The sequence below is a fragment of the Pelophylax lessonae genome, assembly GCF_965119305.1.
Source record: "Pelophylax lessonae genome assembly, chromosome: 9".
Taxonomy (NCBI): Eukaryota; Metazoa; Chordata; class Amphibia; order Anura; family Ranidae; genus Pelophylax; species Pelophylax lessonae.
In genome coordinates this window covers 231670787-231671160 of record NC_138776.1, presented here as the reverse complement: position 1 = coordinate 231671160, position 374 = coordinate 231670787, and positions in this window count along the sequence as shown.

Below are 374 nucleotides of genomic sequence, written 5' to 3'. Positions count from 1 at the left end.
GCAGTAACAGTGGAACCCCCAACATGGGCGTCATGCTATAATAAGTAAAGAGAAACTACTGCTCGTAATCCCCCCCCCCCCCCCCCTATCCTCATATCCGTACACAATAGTGCTGAGTGAGGGATGGGCAGGAAAATGAATCTCCATACAGATGAATTGTTTTCCTCTCCAATCCCGGATGTATTCTTCCCTGTAATGTGTCCGTGTGTGATCTCCTGTGATGACACAGTTCTAGTATGGGGGGAGGGGAGATAGAGGAAAAATCCCTCCTGATCCCCATAGTGACATCTCCATGTGGACTGTGTAAGGTTTACCCCCCTCCCCCCACAAATTAAATGGGCTGATTGGTCATCAGCTCTCTAAGCACGATTCCT